The sequence below is a fragment of the Sminthopsis crassicaudata genome, chromosome 3 (genome assembly GCF_048593235.1).
Source record: "Sminthopsis crassicaudata isolate SCR6 chromosome 3, ASM4859323v1, whole genome shotgun sequence".
In the NCBI taxonomy this organism is placed as follows: domain Eukaryota; kingdom Metazoa; phylum Chordata; class Mammalia; order Dasyuromorphia; family Dasyuridae; genus Sminthopsis; species Sminthopsis crassicaudata.
In genome coordinates, this window is record NC_133619.1 from 482261549 (window position 1) to 482287502 (window position 25954).

The window sequence follows — 25954 nt, forward strand, 5'->3', positions numbered from 1 at the left end:
CAGACACTTAATACTTCCTGGCTGTGTGACCCTTCATTCTCTTGAATTCAGTCTCTTGAAGGATATTAATGATAATGAGATGGAATTGACTCACAAGGAATTCAAGCTAAGGTAAGGAAGCCTATTGTGTTCTATCCAAGCCTGGGTGGAGATAGATCCTTTTGTTTAGATAGCCTGAGTGTGATCTAAGATAATTTCTTTGTCTAAGGATGAGATAATGTGACTAGCAGCCCCTCACTGAAAACCTGTTCTTCCAAAGGTACATAAACTGTTAGCCTACTGTCATGATTGTTTTTGGTCTGAGTCATCTTTTTTTAATAACCTGCTGGCCTTATTAATAAATTGATTAAGTTACCCAGAAACTTAATCTCTTGAACCTTTTAAAATGTTACAAAATGAATGGATACAAAAATAAGAACGATTCTCATTGAAGGTTGGAGTATTTTACCAAGTTGAAAAGAAGATCTTATAGACTTTCTTTTCTTCTCATTTCTCCCTCTCCCCATTAGAAATAAACTTTGGGCTTTGGATACCCTGGCTGAAGTGGCTTGATTTCTGATTTGACAGATCTCCCAACTACCTGATACCTGGGGTGACCACCTCCCCTCCCTTCTTTTTTCCTTTGCATATGCTCTTTATCTGGAAATTAGGTTGTAGATGATATAACTAAGGCTGAAAACCAGAAGGGGTGACTAGACTGCTATTCACCAGATGTGCTACTTAGGAGACAGTTCCAAACCTAAAAGACAGCTGAAATCTCAGACAGTGAAGTGAGAATTTTCTCATTCAATTAATCCAATGGAACATTTATTGAGCCGTTAAATTGCCTAAGGACTCATAGCAGAAGCTGAACGATGCCAGGATTTCCTCAAACCTCTCAAAAGGTTCACTTTCCATATCTTGCATTCCCTTTCCAGTGACATAAATTTGTTTCTAATATATTATAATGAGGACTTGAGGTGTCTGTTTTCATGTTTTTAGCTTTGTATCCTTGACTCACTATGTGCTACCCTACTATAAAGTGAAGACATTTAACATGGAATCATGGTGCTGTGATGAAAAAATTTCCCATCCTAATTTGGCATATTTGTTACACAGTTACAATTTTCCATCCAGAAGATAGGAGCACATTTTTTCTATTTTTTAAAAATTAAAACATTTAGCAACAGATGTCCCTTCAACAAACATATGAAGTGCTTTCTGTATGCTAGGCAAGAGGCCACTGGTAATATGGATAGAGGATCAGTTTTGTCAAGAAGATCTATGTTCAAGCTCTGTTTCTAATATATATTCCCAATGTGACCCATGGACAAATAGTTTTACCTCTTGGTAGCTTTAGGTAATTTTCAAGTATAATAATCTATATAGTTGTTTCTGATTTGCATCGCTGGAAGTTTTCCCTGAATTCACAAGTCTAGATAGGAAGAAGTATGCAAGACTTTGGGACAGGTGCCATGGAAAAAGAAAGCTCCTGTTCCCTCAGGGAGCTTACAATCTAATGGAGGGGGAAAGGGGAGAGAAAGGGAGAGGACAGGACAAGCACACCAATATCTGTCATGGAAAGCAGCATATATGAAGTATCCATAATGTTCTAAACAAAGAACTCTGAGAAGATATAAGATACTGATTAAAACTTTGTATATCCTCTAAATAGGAGGATTCACCTAAATAAAAGATAATAAAACTCCTTTTGTAGTTTCATTTCTTACTCCTCTCCCTTCCCCCAACAATTAAATGAAAAATCCTAGCTCAAAGTCTCTGGATTTCACAATGAAGTACTATAGAATTTCTGTAGTGATTTGCATTCTGTGCTTCATTTGGTTGCTGGGGATCCAGCTGTTCTCCTCCCTGTGCCAACTTTCCTCCAGCTGTTTCTTTCTGTCTGGCAAGGAGCGTGTAAGACAGGGTTGGTACAACAGAACATATTTGATGATGTACATATGCTCATTCATTCCTCAGGAAGCAATGTCCAAGGGTTCTGAGAAGAAATGAGTAGACATAGCTTAAGACAGGGATATTCACTGTCATGAGCCCTGCTGGTTTCTTAAAAAAAAATTAAAAAAAACCCAAAGCAGTCTATAATAAATATTAGGAAGGAATGGGAAATATTGCTTGCCAACCTTGGAAGCTACAATAGTCTCTTTTATGTTTCAATACAACCTGGCCTTTTAAAAAACCAGATAGGTCATCTGGTGAATTAATAGGGGTCCAAGGGACCAAAATCACTTCAATATATGAACAGTGAATATGAGAAAAAGGTTACTGTAATATACATAGCCAACTTTTCTCAAGCTTACCTTAGTTTTTGTTTTTAGTGATGCTACATAAAACTTAATATTGCTGTGGAAAAGTAGATTACTGAGCGGGTACTCTAAGCAGTCTGAAAGAAACCAAGGACTTCTAAAATGTCCTCATTAAACCAGAGAGAATCCAGGAGGATATGATTCACTCTAAGAAACAGGGCCATGACTAGGACTGGAAAAGTGTCCCTGGCCTTGCACAAAACTAAAGATTGCTGAAAAAGATATGAAACATCCATCTACTTATCCATTGATTGGGGAATGGCTAATCAAATTGTGGAATATGAATATAAGAGCATATGATTCTTCTGTAAGGTGGTAAATATGATAAATATTCAGTCAGGCTGGCAATCAGTAAGCATTTATAAAGCACTTACTATATGCAAGATACTATGCTATAGTTTCTACAAAAAGCAAATTCTCTTTCTACAAATATTATCTCATTTGATCCTTATGACAACTCCTCAAAGGGTAATTGCTGTTATTATCCTCGTTTTATAGAGGGGAAAGCTGAAGCAAATAGCAGAGAAGTGACTATCCACAAAGTTACACAGGCAGTATTTGAGGCCAAATTTAAACTTGTAACTTCTACCAAGCTTTCTCTTGAATGGGATCATGGGATTTTAAATTTAGATTTAGATTTAGAACTCGGAGGGTACTTACAGATTCTCTACTTCAAACTTTTCATTTTCCATATGAGAAAACTGACCTACTAGGGAAATAAGGAGATCACAGGTAGTGGTTGAAGGGGAATTTGGTCCCAAAGCTTCTACCTGAAAGGTTAAAGCTGTGAAGACTCACCAGGTCAGACTTCTCTTAAGGTAAAATCCAACAATACTTTTGAGACAAGTGCAAAGAGAGGGAAGAGTTGTTTCAGTCCTCTTGGGCAGTCCTGATAGTACTTACTCTAGACAATATGCTTGACTAGCCTCCCACAGTCTTAAGTGTGACTGAGAATGATGCAGGGTTCCTACACATTTTTAACTGTGACAAGAGAGCTTACAAGATGTTATTTTTAAATGCCTTCATCTCTGTTTTCAAGAAAGTAGAGAGGCACATTATGTTCTGAAAAATTACATGAAGATTATATCACATTTTTTTCTGTTCTGATTCTTAGAAATTGCTAGTATTTAAAAGACTTCCCTCACAAACACAAATCATGATCTTATCCCCAGATTAAGGTAAATGGCTGCCTGAGAGGGTTTTGGATCCTGAAAAAAGTAAGCAGACTATGCGTGTGAGCTCAAATGTGTCTTTTCTCTGTACAGAAGGTCCCAGCGGTTATTTCACTCTTTGAGTGAAATCCAGGTAGAGAACTATGGAAACTGAATGTGGATTGAAGCATAGTAGGTTTTGTTCTTTCTTGAGACTTTTTTTTCCCCTTTTTGGCCTGATTTTCTTGTGCCACATGACAAATACGGAAATGTGCTTTTCTCAGATCACTTGCTGTCTTGGGGAGGAAGGAGGGAGAAGAGGGATGAAGAAAAGTTTGGAAAACAAAGTTTTATGAAAGTATATACAGAGAACTACCTTTGCATATATTTGGAAAAATAAAATATTATTTTAAAATTTTTTAAAAAGAATGCTTCACTCTTTGTGAATATCAGGAATTGAGATCACTTGGAAAGTACTGCCAATGATCCCTGGGCATAGAGTAATAAATCTCTGAGTAGCACAGGAATATAGTCAGTGTTTTCAGGGTTAAGTGTTTAGGATGAAACAGGATGAAATTGTCCATGTATATTCCAAGAGTAATGTTGTTGTTAAGTCATATCTAACTCTCCATGACTTCTGTGGACCATACTATCCATAGGATTTTCTGATTATATATATATATATATATGTATATATATATTTTTTCTCCTCCCTCGAGGCTGGGGTTAAGTGACTTGCCCAGGGTCACACAGCTAGGAAGTGTTAAGTGTCTGAGACCAGATTTGAACTTGGGTCCTCCTAAAATCAAGGCTGGTGCTCTATCCACTGTGCCACCTAGCTGCTAGCTGCCCCCGGGTTTTCTGATCAAGGATAAATTGGAATAGTTTGCCATTTCCTTCTCCAATGGATTAAAGCAAACAGAGATTAAGGGCCCAAGTTAAGTATCCAAACTCACATCTGAACTCAGGTCTTCCTGACTCTAGATTCAGCATTCTATCCACCAAGCCACCTACTTTCTTTATGACTGTTATTATTCCTTTTCTTTCATTCATCTCTGACTCTGTGACCCTATTTGGGGTTACACAGCTACTATCTGAGGTCATCTACTTAGTGTCTGAGGCTGTATTCGAACTCATATCTTCCTGACTCCAGGCCAGTTCAGTCCTCTAGTTCAGTATTCAGTTCAGTGAGCCACTCAGATGCCTTTCAGTAGTAATAGCTTTTATTTATATAGTGCATTAAGGTCTACAAAGCTCTCTACCCATATTGTGACCCTGACAAAAAACTTGTAACCAATGTTTCCTTGGGAAAAAACAAAACAAAACAAACAAACCAAAAAAAACCACAACAACCCTTAACCTCCCTGGCTCCAGTTTCCTCATCTGTACATGGAGAGTTTTCTCTAAAGTCCCAGGTCTTATATGACATATGAACAAGATATATTTGGCATTGGTTTTGTCAGACAAGAATTCTTTGAAAATATTTGAAGTCAGTACCATATCGATTCATTTAAAAAAGAGACATTTCACTAAGGATTCTGTTTTCTCATAGTAAAATAGAAGTTCCTTGAGGGCAGAGATTGTTTCATTTTTGTTTTTTAATTTTCAGAATCTAACACTTTACCAGGATCGAGGGTACTAAATAGGTTTATTGAACTGAATTGTTTAAAAGAATTTTCATTGGATTTAATAGAAATATATAGGTGTTTCTTATAGAGCATGAATTGGAACTTCCAGAGTAATAGAAAGTGTTTTCTGTAGCTCATTCTGCTATGATTCTGGAGGATAGTGACGGCACAGAGCTCCTCTATCTTTTTTTACTGGATAGATATGGTAAGACAGGTTTCTTACTCCAAACCTGTCACATAGTAAGGACTTATGAAATGCTTTCCAAATCTCCCCCTTACTTCTTCCCTCCTTCCTTTTCTTCTCTTCTCTTTTCTTTTCTTTTCTTCTCTTCTCTTCTCTTCTCTTCTCTTCTCTTCTCTTCTCTTCTCTTCTCTTCTCTTCTCTTCTCTTCTCTTCTCTTCTCTTCTCTTCTTTCTCTCTCTCTCTGTCTCTCTGTCTCTGCCTCTCTCTCTCTCTCTCTCTCTCTCTCTCTCTCTCTCTCTGTCTCTCTCTCTCTCTCTGTCTCACTCTCTGTCTCTGTCTCTCTCTTTCTCCCTATTTCTCTCTGTGTCTCTTTTCTTCTCCTTTCTTTCTCCCCACCTCTTTCCCTCCTTCTTTCTCCTCCCTTCCACCCTTCCTTTTATTTACTTACTTTCTGGGTAGTTCGATGAAATAAATTGTTCAAATTGGAAATTAGGAAGGATTTAAATGAAAAAATAATAAATCCCCTTTTACATCCCCTTTTATATAGCCTCATTTCTCTCTCCTGACTAACAACCCCCCAGAAATTAAATGAAAGGGTCAGAGTTCAAATCCAGCCTCAGACACTGATTAGCTGTGTGTTATCCTGAGGAAGTCATCTAACCTCTCAGCCTCAGTTCTCTAAACTATACAATGGGAATAGTAAAAACTCCTTCCCAGGGTGGTTGTGAGAATAAAACAAGACAATCTTTGTAAAATGCTTTGTAAACCTTAAAGAGCTCTATAAATGCTAACTATATTATTATCATCATTATTCTCTAAGCCACTACAGAATTTATGGTTCATGCTTGATGATGAGATTAGAATGATTGTATCCTCTCTGAATCTCTTCTCTAAGAAATAAGAGAATTTCTGGCTTAATTTTTTTCTATGTGATTTTCAACTTGTCCTGGCCTTTTCAAGTGTCTTCTGGAGATAATTAATTCAAGGGTTAAAGGACCTGATTCATATGATCATAGACATTCCCTGGGGAGAATAGTCCCAGAATTCATCTAATCTTTGTGAGGCTCTGGATCATAGATGGCTTGCTCTGCCCTGAATCCCTTTGGGCAAATTTAAATTTGAATCCCACATATTAAGGGCTACAACCAGCCTCCAAAGAGTTCAGGACAGACTGCCATTCACTAGAGTTGTCCTCTAGGGTTTTCTTAGTCTTGCTTCTTGAAGTTGATTCTTCATTTCTGAATCAAGAAAGTTATTTTTTATAAATCTGAAAACCTCCTTATTTCCAAAAGCAATGTACTCTACTAATGATTGAAACCTAAAACTGGAATTTCCATCCTCATTTTTCAGTATCATTCTTCCTCCTTTGCCTCCCCTTCCCTTGCGAACTGTGAGATTCTACAGATGACAGTACAACTTACAAGCTCTATTGAGATTTATTATTATTGTATTAGCAGAGTCCGCTGGTTTATAGCCCACTAACTGGAGGATAAGGGACCTTATCTCCAGATGTTCGACTTGTATGCACAAACAGTCCCTTTCATCATAAATGATATCTAGTGGCTACCCAGGAGGATAGAATTAAACATTTAGTTCTCTCATAAGAGTCATCAGTTGAATCATATATTATACTTGACCCATGTACTTACCCCTTCTCCAGATTTTTTACATTCTGTGGAATTGTGTCATGTTTTAATCTGGATCTAAAACATTAACCTTTAAATGAAAATCCTAACTTCCATGGTGACTTCATTTTAATGCATTATTTCTTCTTTTAGATGATTTTCCTGACAGCCACAAAGTATAATGAGTAAAAACTCCTTATAAAGCAAGCTTCTTACTGGGGATAGATCATTGAACCTGAAGTCATCAAGATTTCAGTTCTAATGCTGACATACTTTCTAGTTATGTAACTTTGAGCAGATTACTTCTCAACCTCAGTTTCCTCATCTATAAAATGGAATAATAGCATCTTCCTCACATAGTTATTAAAAGATCAAAAGAAAGAATATATTTAAAGTGCTTTGCCAATCTTAAGGTACTCTATAAAGATTAGCTCTTCTTATTCCATTCCCACAACAGGCATTTAATTACATTTCAGATTTACCATTTACCCTTGAACATAGAAGATTTGTTGGAAGTTAACGTATAAATTGGTACTTGGGACATTCTAGGATTCCTCAATCCAAGTGTTTCTAGCAAGTTGATAGGATTCCAACCAATCAATGTGAATTTATTAAATAACTATTGGATGCTAGGCACTAAGGATAGAATCAAATACAAAATGAGGTATAATCCCTGCCCTTAGGGTTTACAGTCATCCCTGACTGTGGTAAAGTAGCTCTTATGTAATGTGGAGTTGCCCTACCTCCAACTGCCCATTCTTGGAATCAATTTTTCTGTCTAAAATCCCTCTTCATCATTGTTTCTCTTCTGCTTTTGGTCCTGAAAAAGGATTTCTTGGATTTCAGTTCCAGATATTCCTGAGCAAATCTTTGGTTTCTCTTAGTTCTTAAGTACAATAAACTTCTCAGGATTATCTAGAGCAGAAATTGGCTAGCTACTGCTTTGTATGATCCCTGAGCTAATTCTTTAATACAATAATTTTGTTTAAAAATATAAAACCATTCTTTGATCAGAGGTCATATAAAAAGTCAGAAAGCCATAGTTTTGTAATATCTGATTAAAAGACTGGTCATTATGTTGACCATAATTTCTTATAAAGTAGTTTGTTATTGGGGATAGAACACTGAATCTGAAGTCATTAAGATTCCAGTTCTTTTTATTCATTTTTTTTTTACAAAAAAGCAAGTAAGATTACTACAATTTATTTTTAAGTTCTTACAAAGGAGTAGTATTTTATTACATAAGAATAAAATGGCCAGGATAAACATTTCTCATTGAAATAAATGAAATTATTTTTAATTTCTTAAGCAAGTCACATTAACCTTTCTTGGCATTCATTGCTTAACCTGTAAGACAAGGAAACTGGATGAGATGATGTCTGTGTACTAAAAATATTTTTATTCTTATTTGTGAAGATTATTTATTTCTGAAAATGGATTAACAAGATTAACCATGTGGCAAAAATATGTATGAGGTAGTGACCTCAGTAATCATCTGATCCAAACTCTTTCCCTTTACAAATGGGGAAACTGAGACTCACAGAGATTTAGCTGACAGATCAGAAAGAGTAAGAAAGAGAACTGGGATTTTGAATTTACTTTACAATAAATTATAAGATTGTTGCTTGTTAGTCTATATTTTAGTCTTCTTAGCTGTTCACTTTTCAGTATTTAATAAGATCTAGAGAAATACCACTACTTGCAGGAGGGCAAGAAAGGCAACATAAGAAGACCTACTCTGTTGCTTTCTTAGATACTTTGTAGCTATATGGGCAAGTCACTTCTCTGTCTGATTTTGCTCATGTTTCAAATCAGATACTGTTTTCTTCATAGTTGGGAAGAGGTATAGGATTACAAAACGTGAATTAGAATCTCAATTCTGTGACTAACTAGCCTTTTGATTTTAGGCAACTGATTAACCTTTCTGAACCTTATATCCTTGCCTCCAAATGAAAAGTGTGAATAAAAGGTCTCTAATATGCCTTATAGGTCTAGTAATAGATATAGCCTTCATATCCTTAGGCAGTAGTAGGGTACATAGTCTAATTTGAAATGTGGTTGTGTATTGGAATTTGGCAAACACTTCTCCCAAAAAGTCTCCAGAAAAATCTTCAAAGTAACCTGGGAAATCTCTTAGTACATCATGTAGTTTTCTTGAAGGTCACTCTGCAATGAAGGTGAGCATATAATAATGTATAACCTTGGGAATCTGTATGCATGCAGTAGAAATTTTTAGATATCATGGCAGGCTGAGGATCAGGTTTTGAGTTATAAAGAACCTTACAGGTATCTAATCTAATACCCTCATTTTGCAGATGGAAAGATCAAGGTAAGTGATGTTCTCAGCTTTAAACAGCTACTCTGTGGCAGAGACCAGACTTGAATTTAGGTCTTCCTGACTTTTTGTTTAGCACTCTAGCTCACCATGATATGATCCCCCTCCCAAGTATTTGGCATCTTCGCCTTCAGGTGACTCAAGCCTGAAAATATATGTAGAGGGCTTTTCAAACCTAAAGTGTTCTATAAATACTATCATCGTATCATCATCATCAGAATCATCATCAAGAATTGATCACTGAAAATCTTTAAAATTATGACAGGTCCAAGTAATATTTTATTGTATTATATTATATATCCTACTATATTATGCACTAATTCATCTATATAATTTGGGTAAAAGATTATAACACATTCTTCAGGGTAGTGTGTTGTATCATGATGGTTTGCAGGTAGAACATGTGGGAATATTCTAGAATGAGTCAAAGAAATATAGTTCTTCCTATAAGGAGTTTGAGGTTGTCTTGGATCCTCTGAAATAGTCTCCTTCAGCTTTTAATGCTGAATGGAAGACTAAGGTTCAATGGGACAGTTTCCCATGAGACAGCTGAACCAAATGAAAGAATCAGTCAATTAATGAAGAGACTCTTTATGAAGTCTCTCTGCCCCAGCCCCTCCCCATCTCCTTCCACAAAGTTGAGAAATATGGCTATCTTCTGAGAGTCCAAATTGCTTTTTGCTTTTGGGTCCACAGCTAAGTACAAGGAAATGTTAGCCAATATACTTTGTAGCTGTTCTGTTATTATTCAAATAGGACCTCCAGAAGCCTTGATTAGAAAGATATAAGCCACTCAGTTTGGTATTCTTTGGGACTATATAACCTCCTCTTTGCTTCCCACACAGCTCTTGCTCTGGGAAACATAATCAAATCAACACTACCATTATCTTTGGAAAGGGTATAGCAAAGACCTGCCTACTTTAGTTTATCATCTTTTTGACTTCTCATACCACAATTCCTCTTCCCTGGTTACAATTCCTCTATAGGTGTTGATTCCCCCATTAGAAAATGAATTCTCTTGCTATTATATTCATACTTCTAGCACATACAATGATTGGCACATAGGAAGTGTTTAATCAATGCTATTTGTTCATCACTCAATCAATATGCAGGGTATCTCAAAAGTATTACCACAGTGTTAAGCTATTTGAGATACCCTATACTATAGGATATGTGGACTTTAGCTCTTCTCTATTTCTCATTTTTAAAAGATGATTATTATTCTATTGACGTAATTTCTACTATTCTTTTAAATTGTCAAAAATATGCTACTTTGCTCTCATTTCCTATTTTCAAAAATTCATTAGTTGATATGTGAGAATATTTTCTATTTTGTATATGCAAAAAATAACATGGAAGAATGAAAAACATATCATACATTTCTCCTTATAAAATAAGCCATAGATGGATAACTCAAAAGTTAAAGTCTCTTTTAGCTATGTCAATTAACAACATGAAGTTAATTTTAAATGGTTTACTGTTCTCTCTACAACTGTAGAGCCTGTCATTTCCTTTTAAGCTCTGTTCAAAAACAGCGCTTAGTAATTAATCTAGTTTTCCAGGGCATCGTGGTAAAATAGCACCAGTGATCTCACATAGTTGAGAAGGTTACATTTTATTTGAACCATTTTCCAAGGCAGTAGACAATCAGTTCATTTTCCCACCTGACCCTTATACACAGACCAGGGTTAAAAGGTCATTTCTACCAACCACATCACTGAGAAGCAACTGTGTCTCTTTGTGGCTGAGACTGGCACAAATCAGTTCCACAGAAGAATGAAGGGAAAAAATCTTTGGGGGCTCAAAGAAGATGTTCATCTTTTCTGAATGAACTGAATAAAACTCATGGAGTGTTGAGTCCTGTACTCTCAGCAGCTGCTGCTGGTATCCTGTTGCTTTGTGTCACTGGGGATGCTAATCCAGTAATGTGTCTTTTATAAAATAAACTGTGGTGTAGTATATCTTTCCCTGTTCTTTCCCTGGACAAACTACTTCCTGAAAATGAACTGAGCACTAGGAAGGAATAACTTACCTAAGAGTTCCCTTATGGATGGCACTTCTCTCAAATGACACTTGTCTCTATACCTATCTGTCTGCTGCTAATTAAATTAGTTATCTCAGTACTCTGGAACAAGCAGCTGAGCTTGGAGTCAGGATGACACATTTTCCTAAGTTCAGATGTGGCCTCAGATACTGACTGATCCTGAGCAAGCCAGTTGACCCTATTTGCCTCAGTTTCCTCATCTGTAAAATGAGCTGAAGAAGGAAATGGCAAACCACCCTAGTATCCAGGCTAAGAAAGCCCCAAATGGGGTCAGAGAGAATCATATGACTGAAATAATTGAACAACAAATATTTGAGTGGTAGTAATTAAGGATCTCTGTGGCAGCAGAATGACTTAATTTTAAAATATAATATTAATTATATTTAAAATTGTATTTATATTTGATTTCTTAAATATTTACATTACATTTTAATGTGTTGCAGGCAGCACTGGGGAATGTTGTTGGCCACATGTGTCCTCAGTGGCTGTTCATTGGACACTTTCCCATAACAGCTGCTCTAAATGCCCTTACCTTTAATGGCCAAAAGTAGTTAATTCAAACCTTTGCAGAGTTAGCCTTGATTTACTTGCAATCCTCACTCTGCTCTGCACACTTCACCCAAAGAAAAGCCTCTCTATTCAACTATTAGGAATTGAAGGTAATCTCCTTTAGAGGAAATCAATCCATTTTGAATTAACAGAAGAACTTGAAGAGCCAAAATGAGATTTGACCAGCATCATCAAAGATAAGGTAGGGGCAGTCTGATCTTGTATCTTTCCTCTTAGTAGTTGCCATATATGGAGATGGAAGATTTTTATCCCCCAGCATTCCATAACTGTTCACCTATTATAAAAAGAATATATTCGGTCTTCTTTCAGTTTTTGACACATCCATTCTTCCCTCCTACTGACTTCTTTTTCTATCCTGCTTTCTTCTATCTATACTGAATGCTACATATTTGCTCTTGTATCTTGAAAGGAAAATGGATTTAAAATAAAAGAGGTTTTAACAGGGCAGCTGAAGAGCACCAGTCCTGAAGTCAGGAGGACCTGAGTTCAAATTTGACCTCAGATACTTTACACTTCCTAGCTATGTGACCCTAGGCAAGTCACTGAACCCCAACTGACTCAGCAAAAATAAATAAATAGATAGATAGATAAATGAATAAATAAATAGATAAATAAAAGTTTTAACACTCCCAGATGGAGAATAATTGGAATAGCTTAGATATATAAACCATGCAAGATAGCAACAAAAAAGAATATTATCATAAGCTTTTAGATGGCAGAAGGTATTTTATCATTTTATGGAAACTAAAGTAATAAGTACTTTAAACCCAATCATTCAGTTAATTTACAGATCTATAGTCTGCACTATAGTCTGTTTTATTTGTGTAATATGTGAATATAGATGTCAAAGAAAAAAAAAAGATAAGTCTTGCTTTTAACTGAGTACATTTAAATATATCACTTCCCCCATGTTTTTATAAAGAAAAGTAGTATTTGTTACTTTGATTTATCATACTAGCTCATGCTATGCAAACTAATGGTTTACTCATTCTACCTCCATCAGAGTTCTAATAAAACATTCCTGCAAATGAGCTGCTTCAGGCTTCTGAGATGCTGCCTTGATCATGGTGGTTGCATAATAAATATCTATTGAATTGAATTACAAAATCAAAGAACTTCAGAGTTGGGAGAGACTCAGAGGCCCTTCCACTTAACCTATATCTAGTTGAAAAACTCATAAAATAATCTGAATTAAATTTATTTTTTTTTGCTATTTTGTTTTCTTTATGTTGTGAGGAAGATGCACAAACATTTTGAGTAAAATTCACATTTTAAAGGACATAAAGTGATATATCAAAATATATCTATTATACTTCTTATTTTTAGATATAAAAAAATTCTATCTATCTCAGCAATATTTATCTCAGAAGTACATACTGAGGGCTATGTACTAAATACCCAAATGTATATGATAATTCCTGTAAGAATAGACTTTTTTTACTCACTGATTTTTCTTGTATGAATAGTTAGGTCAAGCTCCTTTGAATGTCTATAGATATCATTTAGAAAGTTCTACAATGCTCTGGACTTGATATAATCTGAACAAAGCTGTATGTAAAGGAGAGCATTGAAGATGTTATTATACTGGACTATAACATCCATATCCCCCAAATACCTATGGTGAACACGTTTTCTTTTTTTTAATATCTTACTAATATTACTAATCAGAAATCATCTGAAGGATCTTAGATAAATTTTAACTTAATCAAGAGACAAGTTCCTGAAGGAGAAGCATGTTGGTAGTCTTTTCACGTATTATTTCAAATGCTTAGAAATAAGTCCTGGGATTTTGTAGTCTCTACCTTGTTTCCTTCAAATGTTAGAACATAAAAATGTGGTTTTCTGTAGAATATCATTCGCAAAAATCTGTTTGTTCACTTCTCATACCTTTATAAATATGTCCTTGATACATGTGTAGCTAATTCTTATAAAGATTTTTCAAGACAGGAAGTAGACATATAGGTTAATAGTAAGTTTTAAAAATATTTTCTAGATCGCCTATTTTCAGTAATAACAAGGTCCTTGACTTTCACTACTCTGTTTATATATTTCCCTATATTGGGTATATTGTGAATCAATCTGTCAGCATCCTTAAAACTGTGTCACTTCCAACACAGCACAAACAATTTTTTATGTTTACCTGGCTTACTTTAGAAGCTTTTCAATCATTGTTTTCTTCAGTGCCATCTGTACACCCCTATTTATCACCATTCCTCATTCACCTCTGGGATTGTTAATATTAGGGTCCACTGTCCCTGATAGAGAAAATACCTTGTAAAAATAGGATGGGTTCCAATTTTTGGTGAAAGTTTTCACTTCAAATAAGTTTCCTTCAGTATGATAAATGGGGAGATATGTATAGAAGAACTGTATATGCTTAACATATATTGGATTGTATGCTGTCTACAAGAGGAAGTAGGAGGAAGGGAAGGAGAAAATTTTGGAACACAAGGTTTTGCAAGAGTGAATATATATTGCATATATTCTGATAATAAAAAGCTATCATTTAAAAATAAATTTTTCTTCTTAAAACTGGGGAGTTCAAAGGAAATTTCAGGAGCCATCTAGCTCAACTCATACTTGAAAAAAAAATTCTCCTTTACCATGTACTCAAGAAAAAGGTCACTCAGTTCTTTCTTAACATTTTCCAATGAGGAGAAATCCACCAATAAGCATTTATTAAAGCATCTATTTTGTGTCAAATATTGTGCTAAGTGCTGGGGATACAAAGAAAGGCAAAAGATAATCCAAACTTTATGTACAAACAAGCTTTATGTTGAATAAATTTGAGACAATAGAAGGAAGGCATTAGAATTAAGGATTATTTGGAAAAACTTCCTGTAGAAGGTAGATTTTTAATTAGCACTGAAAGGAAGCAAGAAAGCCAGGAGGTGGAGGTGATGGGATGAGGATTCTAGGCATGGAATTTCACAGCCAGTGAAAACTCTCAGATTCAGATGTTTGTAGAACAGCCAGGAGGCCAGTGTCATTGGATGAATCATCCATTCCAGATTTGGATCGTTAGAAAATGTTTCCTTACATGAAGCCCAAGTTTGCCTGTTTATAATTTCTACCCATTGAACCTGGTTCTATCCTCTGGAGCCAAGAATAACTTTAAGAGGTCCTTCAGCTAATAGATTCTTAGTTACTTAAATATATTTATCATTCCTCTCTCTCCCAAATCTTCTCTTTCTGGGCAAAAATATCCCTAGTTTGTTCTACTTGTACTCATATGGTATGAACTCAAGGCCTCCACTATCCTATCCCCAGAACCGAAAACAATACTCCAGATTTTTGATCAGAGCAGAGTATAGCAAGACTATCACCCATCATTTCTGAAAGTTATATCACTCAACCTAAGATTGCATGAATTTTTTTTCTTAAGGATATTTTACTTTTCCAAATACATGTAAAGATAGTTTTCACCATTCAATTCTGTAAGATTTTGTGTTTCATTTTTTTCTCCTTCCATTCCTACCCCCCCCACAATCCTTCTAAACATATTTTCATTTTTGAGATTGTACGAACTTTGAAAGCTGAAATATCCCACTGTTAACTCTTTGACAATCCTGTAAATCATTATTTAAATAGTCTGCCAAAAGTTCCAGATCTTTTTCAGATGAACTGGTGATTAACATCCTCCATCTTATATTTGCAGAGGTTATTTGTTGAGTCCAAATATAAGAGATCATATTTGTTCTAATTTATTTTTTCTTGAATTTCATTTCTTTGAGTTTTCCCCATTGCTTTTTTGGTTAGTATTTTATGAGATAATATTGCTCAAACTCTCTTACCATCATTCTCCATGAGGTTTTAACAAGAAGTTTATATTCTAAAAACTTTTTGCCCATTTGCCCTTGTGCCTCTATAATCCACACAACTCTTATCCTTATTCAATTCTTGACCCAATCTATTGTCTTCTGAACTGTCTGGTCATGATATGTCTATCTTGGCTTGCCAAAGAGAACAAGAGTTTGAGGGGTTGTTTTTATTGCAGTGAATCACTTATTTAAGTAAAATTCTCTTTTAAGTTAAATTTTCTTAGGCAATGATGATAGTTTGAATCAATCAATATTATTTCTTTGATCAAATTCCTATTTTTAAAAAAATCAAAGGGCAGCTAGGTGGCAAAGTAGAGTACCACCCCTGAAGTCAGGAGGACCTGAGTTCAAATTTGACCTCAGACATTTAACACTTCCTAGCTATGTGACCCTAAGTAAGCCACTTGACACCAATTGCCTCAGGGAAAAAAAATCAATAGCTTATCTAAGTAGATTTGAGTTAGAGTTACCCAGTGGTACACTATATTTTTTTCATTTATATTTTTATTTGGAATCACTTTTATTCTTTGCTCTAACAAATCTTTAGTCACAAATAATAACAAATCAACTGTATACAGCCGATTCAGAAATAATTCCCACATCAGCATCCAGATGTTTCCTATCTGTTGGAACATTTTAAATTTATTTTTAATTGGGTTATTATGGTGTTCATCATGTTTAGTATTTCCTGATTCACTTCTTTTAAAAAGGTATTAATGATATTTATGTGAGGTTTCTGTGTAGTCATTATAGCCTTTGACTTCTCATTTCTTAAAGCTAAATCTTGTATACTGAATAGACATAACAACAACTCACATGTCTATAGTATTGTATTTACAAAGTGCTTTTCCCATAACTTATGTGTGTGTGTATTTATATGTGTGTGACTTTTCTTTTCTTCTCAGAGAATTGAAGTTCTGCCAGCTTGATTATGGTGGTATAATCAGGCTCTCTTGCCCCTCTGACTGGCTTTCCTTTATTTAATGGCCTAAAAATGCTAACCAAGAGGTGTAGCTTTAAGAGTCCTAAAGAGCCAGGGCCACATGCAACACTAAGACTCTGCTATCCCTGAGAACCAAGTCTGGGACAACCAGGGATCAGGCCCTGAAAGGCTTCGGTGTCTGTGCCTCATTTCCAGTGTTTATTTGGCTTTTCAAATCCCTTTTCCTCATTTAAACTCCAATATAGTTTGTGGCCAGAGAAGTTGTAAGATCCTGTTATCAGGTGGTTCAAGAAGGACACAGAAATGGGGAGGAAGAGGAGGTAATGTTGCTACAGGGACATGAGAGAAAATCTGGAGAAGGACTAGAAGAAAGTGAATTGGACGATCCATCCAGGTGGATGGCTCAGAATGTTGTGGACCTGTATAGTGACCAAGCTGGGATAGCCAGTCAGGCACAAGGTTCTATACCCTGTGTCCTTTGGCACTAGACAGAAAAGGCTCTGGGAATGCTGGGACAGAGGAGGCAGGAGAAAGGTTTCTGTTGCTGTGGATTCTGTAGTGAGTCTCCATTTGATGCTTGAGGGAGAGTTTTTTTTTCCATAGTAAAGACAGGGATAAGTTTGAGACCCTGAGGGGAATGGTCAAGAAGCCCAAGGGGAGCCAACAACTTTCCTAACACTGTTTCAATAGAGAGATAGCCTCATTCTCTGATTCTCTGGTTAGATATTGAATTCTCATTAGAACTTGGCTAAACTGTCCTCAATTGGAGGAATCTTAGGCAAGGAATGTAAGATTAGTGGAATTCCTAATTGTCTAAACAGCTATAGCTCCAGAGAGCAGCTAGGGGTCTTTACTTATACATATATATATATATATATTTTATATACATATATATGTACATATATATATTATTTATAGATCTTTTCTCTCTTTATTTTATCTTCTTTCTAGTAAAAATTTTATATGGGCATTGCTCACTGTAAACATATGCATAATTTGGTGACTTTTGACATATTCCAAATTGCTTTGAGAAAGATTGGACAAATAATTGTATAACTCCCTCAACAATATATTAATATGCATGAATTAGAATCTCAGAGATGTTTTAATTCGAATTTCTTTAGTTATTAGTTGGGGTCAGGTGACTTGTCCAGGGTCACACAACCCAGGGTCACAGAGAGTCACATAGAAGTGTTAAGTGTTGGAGGTCATATTTGTACTCAGGCCCTCCTGATTTAAGAGCTGGTGCTCTATCCACTTCACCAACTGCCTGCTCCCCTTAAATATTTCTAATTATTGATATCTTCCTTTTAGAACTGACCATTCATCTCCTTTACCTAATTTTTTATTGGAAAATGACTCTTATTCTTATAAATTCAAATCAATTCTTTATATATATTGGATATGAGAACTTTATCAGAGAATCTAGCTACAAAGATTTTTCCTAATTAAAAGTTTTCCTTCTAATTTTAACTTTGATCATGAATTTTTTCATCCTTAATTGTGAAAAAATATTTAATTTCTTGCCTTTTTAATGTGTTTATGTTTATACGTTTTATATCTAAGTCACCATTTTTCAGTCATTTCTGATTCTGTTATCCTGTTTGGGGTTTTCTTGGCAAAGATATTGGAGTCATTTGCTATTTTCTTTTCCAGCTTATTTTTGAAATGAGGATCTGAAGAAATCCGGTTTAAATAACTTTCTCAAGATCACACAGCTAGTGTCTGAGGTTAGATTTGAACTCATTAAAGATAAGTTTTCCTGACTCCGGCCAGGCACTCTATCTACTGTGGCATCTAGCTGCCCCAAATGATATAATTAATTGGAAGTTTATCTTGGTATGCGATCCGAAATATTGGTCTAAACCTTATGTTTGCCAGATGATTTTTCAATTTTTTCCAGCATTTTTGTTGAATGATTAATCCTTATTTCAATCTTTATATCTTTGAGTTTCCTCATACTATGTTACTCTGTTTTTTGGCTTTTTTATGTTTTATATCAAATCTGCTCCACTAATTTACTTCCATTTTTGACCACTTCTAAATAGTTGTGGTTTTTTTCCTTTGTTTCTTTTTCTTTCTTTCCTTACTTCTTTGTAGCATATTTTGAGATCTCATATTGCTAGGCTTCTTTCCTTGTCATCCTTTTTTGTGATATTCCTTGAGATTCTTGACCTTTTGTTCCTTCAGTTGAATCATTTTATTTTTTCTAGCTTTATGCAGTAACTCTTTGTTATTTTGATTGCTATGCTTCAGAATAAATTAATTTGAATATTATTATAATTTTTATTAAATTGGATCAGCCTATAATAATGAATATTTCTCCAATTATTAAAAATCTGTCTATTTCTGTAAAGAGAATTCTGTACTTATATTTATATAACATACATACACATCTGGTAGATAAGCTCTCGAGTAATTTACATACCTTGTAGTTATTCTGCATGGAATTTTTCTATCTCTTTCCTCTGGACTTTAGTGATAGTCATACACAGAAATGCTAAATAATTTATGTGAAACCTACTCATTTTATAGATGAAGAAATAAATACTCAGATGAGTTTAATGACTTGTCTAAATACTTTACCATCGTTAGGTAGTAGCAGAACCAAGATTAGAAATTAGGCCAGTGATCTTTATAGATCTTTTTCCTGATCTATAGTTTCTTTTTGTTACTATATTTTGTCTCTATAAAGTTAAGGATATGTTTTGTAATGGCTGGGATAATTCAGGTGAAGGGAAAAATCAATTTATAATTCTCAAAAGCTTTGGTGAGCAAGGAAACAAAGAAAAGCCTCCCTTTACACTTTTACAATATTTCCTTAAACTGGAACTTGACATTTGAACTTCAAGAGGAAACCATTCTTATGGTTTACTATCTGTGAGACCATAAGAATGGTTTCTTCTTGAAGTTCAAATGCCAAGTTCCAGTTTAAAGAAATCCCCACATCTGTAAGGGGGGGAAAAAAAGGAAAATATTGGAGCAAGGGAATAGAATCAACTGCATTCTCAAGAGAAAATACATAATGTATCTTGAGTTGACTCTATTTTTTAAAGCTTTTTATTTTCAAAACATACACACAGATAATTTTTCAACATTGACCCTTGCATAGCCTTGTGTTCCAATTTTGCCCCTTCCCGTACCCACTTCTCCAGATGGCAAGCAATCCAATATATGTTATATATGTTAAAATATATGTTAAATCCAATATGTGCAAACATATTTATACAATTCTTTTGTCGCACAAGAAAAATCAAATAAAAAAGGAAAGAAATTGAGTAAGAAAACAAAATGCAAGTGAACAACAAAAAGAGTAAGAATGTTATGTTGTGATCCACACTCAGTTCCTACAGTTCTCTCTCTGGGTGCAGATGGCTATCTCCATCATAAGATCATTGGAATTGGCATGTCATCTCATTGTTGGAAAGAGTCAGAATTGATCATGGTATAGTTTTGCTGTTGCCGTATATAATGATCTCCTGGTTCATTTCACTCAGCATCAATTCATGTAAGTCTCTCCAAGTCTTTCTGTCTTAATCCTGCTGGTCATTTCTTACAGAACAATAATATTCCATAACATTCATATACCACAACTTATTCAGCCATTCTCCAACTCATGTGCATCCACTCAGTTTCCAGTTTCCAGCCACTACAAAGCAGGCTGCCACAAACATTCTTGCACATGTGGATCCCTTTCCCTCATTTAAGATCTCTTTTGGATACAAGCACAGTTTGATAACTTTTTGAGCATAGTTCCAAATTGTTCTCCAGCTTTCCAGAATGGTTGGATCCCTTCACAATTCCACCAACAATGTATTAGTGTCCCAGTTTTTTCACATCCCTTCCAACATTTGTCATTATCTTTTCCTTTGACTCTACTTTTTAACAATGGGATATGTATTAGGAAACCAATGAAAAAACTATATCTTAATCATCATCAAACAATTTATTGTTACCAGAAATTACAGAAAGATGATCCTAAAGGTATTTGGATTTATTAAACAAAGTATTCAATGAATAACACCACAGGGTGCAGAAATTTAGCATCAACCTGGTATTTCCAGCAAGTAGTAGCACCGTGGATAGAACATTAAACTTGGAATCTAGAAGACTCATCCTTGTTCAAATGCAGCTTCAGATACTTACTAGAAGGATGATCTTGGGTAAGTCTTTTAACCCTGTTTGCCTCAGTTACTCAAGTGTATAATGAGTTGGAGAAGGAAATGGCAAACCACTCCATTATCTCTGCCAATAAAACCCTAAATGGTCACAGTTATAAAGGACTAAATGACTGAACAACAAAAAGATAATTCAAAAGACATGAACATCAGGTAGCTAGAATGATGCATGAGGTCATTAGCTTTTATAAATTAACAGATGATACATGCTCATACTAAAGCTGTAAGCACCCTAATGTTCTTGATAATTCAACAAATTTTTCCAAAACCATCATATCATTATAGATAGAATTGTTTCCTGTACATAACAATGATTCATAAAAATTTCATAACGTTTTTAATAGATGCTACCAAACTGATTATTCATAATCTCCAAACTACATGAAATGAAAACTGTCAAAATATACATATCTAGTGAGGGAAACATGCTTTTTGACTATAAAGAAAATGGGTTTACTCTTATTCAGTTATAAAAAATGCATTTTATTCACTTATACAATAGTCCACCATGCACTTAGAAGCTCATTATTGGGAAAATCATCGTCCTCCATGATCCTATCAGCCTTCACTTTATCACGATCCTCTGACCCTTTGATTGGAAGTATAGAATCATAGACTCAAAAATCTTCCATTTAAAGAGGAACATTTCCTAATTTTTCATCTGGCTGTACTACCCTGGGATATTTCTGACATTTTCTCCATGTCTCCTATCAGGTCCTTCTTCCTTACCCCTACATTTTAGTTTCCTATTGTATGTTATCTTCCCCTATTCGATCTTAAGGGCAAGGATTGTCTTTTTTTTTTTTTACTCTTGCATCCTTAGTTTTTAACACAGTACCTGGCACCATAGTAAGTATTTAATAAATGCTTTTTATCAGGTAGGTTACTTACCTAATTATTAAGTACCTAATTAAGTGGGTACTTAAAAATGTCTATTGAATACTGATTATAGTCCACAGAAAATTAAGTATAAAAGGCTAATAGCAACTTATCTTTGAGCCCTTAAAACAGTCGAGATAGATAACATTGATGATAATAGTCATGTATTAATTTATTATTAATAATAATATGATAATATAGAATTTTAAGGTCACAAAATGCTTTTCTCATGGCAAACCCATGGGGTTTGGTAGTACCATCCCACTAATGCCTCTCAAATGTAATGGAAGCAACAGACATTTCATCTTTCTTCTCCATCACACACTATGTAAATTCTTATAGATTTTCTCTTAATAAATGAATCAAAGCAATTTCATTAAACTTGGGATGAAAAATGCCATTCACTTCCAGAAAGAGAACTATGGAGACTGAATATGGATCAAAGCATAGTATTTTCACCATTTTTTTTTCTTTTCTTGTTTGTTTTTTCTTTCTCATGTCTTTTTCCCTTTTAGTCTAATTATTCTTTATGACAGATATGGAAATATGTTTCAAAATATTGTACACATTTAACCGATGTCAGATTACTTTCTGTCTAGGGGAGAGGCAGAGGTAAGAGAGGAAAAGAGAAAAATTTGGAACATAAAATCTTTTTTTTTTAAATTAACAGATTATTTATTTTTTAAATTTTTAATTAATTAATTAATTGATTTTTACAAAAAAATTATGCATGGATAATTTTTCAGCATTGACAATTGCAAAACCTTTTGTTCCAACTTTTCCCCTCTTTCCCCCCACCCTTTCCCTCAGATGGCAGGTTGACCAATACATGTTAAATATGTTAAAGTATAAATTAAATACAATATATGTATACATGACCAAACAGTTATTTTGCTGTACAAAAAGAATTAGACTTGAAACAGTGTACCATTAGTCTGTGAAGGAAATCAAAAAATGTAGGCAGACAAAAATAGAAGGATTGAGAATTCTATGTAGTGGTTCATAGTCAACTCCCAGAGTTCTTTTGCTGGGTGTAGCTGGTTCAGTTCATTATTGCTCTATTGGAACTGATTTGGTTCATCTCATTGTTGAAGAGGGCCATGTCCATCAGAATTGATCATCATACAGTATTGTTTTTGAAGTGTATAATAATCTCCTGGTCTTGATCATTTCACTCAGCATCAGTTCATGTAAGTCTCTCCAGGCCTTTCTGAAATCATCCTGTTGGCCATTTCTTACAGAACATGTCTCCTAGTTCCTCTATATCAAACTCAAATGAAATAATGCATGTATTAAGCATTTGTAAACCTTAAAATGCAGTATAAATGTCAACTGTTAATAGTTAAATAACTTAATGGATAGAGCAACTGTCCCAAAGTCAGAAAGCCCTGAATTCAAATTCTCTCTCCAACACTTAGTAGCTATGTAACCTTAAGCAAGCCATTTATCTGCCACCTGCCTCAGTTTCCACATTTGTAAAATGGAGATAATAATAGCTTCTATCTCCCAAGGCTGTTGTGAGGATCAAATGTTTATAAAGCAATTTTCAAAACTTTTAAGTAATACTTTATATAGTTTTTATGTTTTATATATGTGTTTTAACATTACATAAATGCTATTATTATTATTGTATGATTTTTGTTTGACATAGAGAAGAATATGGGGTATGAGGAGGAATAAGCATTTATATAGCACCTGTTATGTGTTAGATAGGGAAGCTAGGTGGGATAGTAGATAGATCATAGGACATAGAGTAAGGAAAACCTGAGTTCAAAGTCATTCTTAGATACTTACTAGCTATGTGAACCTGAGCAAGTCACTTAACCCTATTTGCCTCAGTTTCTTCATCTGTAAAATGAGCTGGAGAAAGAAATGACAAACCATTCCAGTCTCTCTGGCAAGAAAACTTTAGATGGAGAGGGGCGTCACAAGAGTTGGACACAATTGAAACAACTGAACAACAACAAATGTACTAAGAGCTTCACAAATACTATCTTGTTTGATCCTCATAACAACCCTGCAAGGTATGTGCTATTATTTTCCCATTTTTACAGTTGAGGAAATAGATGTTAACTAACTTATCCAGAGTCATACAGCTAATAAATACCAGAGGTTGAATTTGAACTCAGCTCATTTCAAGTGCAGACCCACTGCTGTATTTTCTACATCACTATCATAGAAAAGTCTTTGGATGTAAAGGAGCCCATTCATGTCTCCTTTTCCAGAGACCTTTAACCCCAATACATTTTGCACAGCTTCCTGAATTCCCCTTTCTATGTGGCCTCAGTCAGTCCCAGCTATTGAGGAAGTAATGAATGCAATCCACCTGCATCCTTGCCAGGCTTCTCACCAAACAATCCCACTTCCTTCATTTATTAGACTGGAGGAGTGAAGCTGCCTTCTTAGGGCTGACTTCAGCAGTTTGCCATGATTACTTGCTTATTTTCCTCAACCTTTTTGCTTTAAATGGCCTTAATATAGACTTGTTATATTAGAAAGCACACAGGAAGTGCACCTCCCTTCTAGAGCACATCCTGCCTCAGCACTTTTGGTGGGTGTTATTTCTATTGCTCTATTTACTCAGAAAATCCAGAGGCAGGCAAACTTGGTGAAGGGATGCTAACACTGAGTAAATTCTTTCTGCAGGACCTTAATAAATTGGAAACTAAAAACCCTCTGTCTAGGGCTGCTGGAAAACAAGCTCCAAGTGGTAGTATTGGGCATGGAGGAGGGACCTGGCACAAATGAGGGGGTCCAAGTTCAGTCAGTCCTTCCTTTATTTTTAGCACCAAAAGTTCCCTGGTCTTCCCAATTTTAGCAATGTTGTACTTAAATTTTTTTTTTTAATAAACCTGAGATCCTAAGATATACCAGTGATTTGGGTCATAGTTTTTTAGTTTTTGTCAAAGCAATCAATTAGCTAGCTATTAAAGTAATTAACATCCCAGTTTTTCTCACAAATCATAACTTGTTTTCAGTTTTAGGCCTATTGGTTATTGGTCAATAACTAGCTCACTTGGTTTAAAATGAAAGCTGTTCATTTGATTACTATTACCTTCAGAGGGGCAGATTGGTGGTACGATGGATTGACCATCAAATCTAAAGTCAGAAAGACTCATTTTCTTGAGTTCTCATCCCATCTCAGACACTTACTAGCTGTATGACCTTGGGCAAGTAATTTAACCCTGTTTGCCTCAGTTTCCTTACCTGTAAAAATGATCTGGAGAAGGAAATAGTCAACTGCCAAGAAAACCCCAAATGAGTTCATGAAGAGTCAGACACAGCTGAAAACAACTGAATAATATTACTCTCTGATGCACATTTTCTTGGTACTCAATTCTTGACAGTATAATTGTTATTTGTAGGTTTCTGGTTACTTATAGTTTTAATTCAAACGGCTTATTTTTCTTAGTGTCAAAATTACTGCTAAAAAATTGTCATAGTTCTCCACTAAATGCCATTGAAATAAAAGCAAAAGAATGGGATTAAAGAGTTTGCTCATTTAATAAAAATTTCCTATAAGAAACTGCCCTGAGGGGTAGTGGGTTTAGTGGATAGAGGTCCAACTTTAGTATTAGAAGACTTGGATTCCAGTCCAGCCTCTTACACATATTTGTTGAGTGACTATGAAACAGCTAATTTACTGGACAAATATTTCTGTTTTACCCCCTTCCTGGAGTAGCATAGCTCCTAGTCTGATCACTTTGAAATACCTAAGAGGAAAATAAAAAGAATTCTGCTACCATAGGTGCCCTATTCTCTTGCCTTACAATTTCTGCTGCTCAGAGGCCACCTGAGACCTATCTGTAGAGGCCAGGCAGTAACCACTGGGGGTGCCCTCCCCCCCTCACCCCCTGACTTACTGCCTTTCATGCTCCCTACTTGGCTGCTCAAAGACCTTGGATGACATAGGAGTTAGCCATTTTCTTCCTTCCCATGGGATAGAAGGCCATCAGACCTTACCATTTCTTTTGTAACTACCTCTTAATGCCTTCCAGGCCTTAGTACTTTCCCTGTCTTTATGTCCCATAGCACCTAACATTTTCATCTGACTTCTGTAACCTAAGGAACTCTGAGCCTTGCTATCTATTCTACTAATAAACGCTTAGGGCCTTGTGCCTTCACCTGTACCGTGCGGGTGAGGAGAATAAAGCAGAAAAATTCCATGAAGGGCTGCAACTGAACATCTCTTATAGAACAGCCTGAATGAGATCTTGTGGAGGCAATTCCATCTAGGCCAACTCTAATGGAAAGACTGCAGAAGGGAAAGCTTAGTTTGGGAAGTGTGAAAAA

At 35.3% G+C, this 25954-nt stretch overlaps 1 protein-coding gene across 2 annotated transcripts in view; it reads left to right on the plus strand.

The window, feature by feature from the left end:
• The window catches only part of SPATA13 (spermatogenesis associated 13), a 369865-nt gene that overhangs the window by 117157 nt on the left and 226754 nt on the right, over positions 1–25954 (plus strand). The window lies entirely within an intron of this gene.